The sequence below is a fragment of the Trachymyrmex septentrionalis genome, unplaced genomic scaffold, assembly GCF_001594115.1.
Source record: "Trachymyrmex septentrionalis isolate Tsep2-gDNA-1 unplaced genomic scaffold, Tsep1.0 scaffold85, whole genome shotgun sequence".
In the NCBI taxonomy this organism is placed as follows: domain Eukaryota; kingdom Metazoa; phylum Arthropoda; class Insecta; order Hymenoptera; family Formicidae; genus Trachymyrmex; species Trachymyrmex septentrionalis.
In genome coordinates this window covers 345015-345681 of record NW_017306038.1, presented here as the reverse complement: position 1 = coordinate 345681, position 667 = coordinate 345015, and positions in this window count along the sequence as shown.

Sequence of the window (667 nt, the reverse complement as noted above, 5' to 3'; positions counted from 1 at the left end):
CGAAATCTCTACTTTGTCGTCGTAAAAGAAACGACATTAACCGAGATAACTCACCGTGAAGAAATCGTATTAGAAACACGCGAATGTCTTGTATTTAACGATGTATGTTAAAAAAATTAAAAATCAACTCTTTTATATGCTTATGATTTTTTTATGAGCATTTCTAAGAAATACATGTCTTTTATTTTGATTTGTATCGCAACTATCGATATTCGAATCAAAATCTAAGGATACTTGCATGTGTGTTTTTGTTACTAATATTTAATGATATAAATGCAGCAATCAATACGAGATATTACTTATCATTTACTACAACAATGACGCGACTTAAAAATTTTAATATGAATGGTTTGTACATTCAGATTCAATAAGGCATTAAGAGGAAATAAGGAAAAGAAATAATAAAAAAATAAAGGTTGTAACAGCTCCATTTAGAGTAAAGCCTATTCTACAATTGTGTAAATATAGTTGTAACAATTATGATTAATGAGAGAGACAGTCGAATATCCTCTCCAAATTCAAATATGGCCAATATAATTTAATTTTAATTTCAGTCTAATTAACTCTTCATCTTTTTCCAGTTCTAAGAATTAGAGAAAGACAAAGAGTATAAGGTCCGATTATTACTTTGGACCAACCATTACTTTGGTTTTAAGCAAGGCTCTCT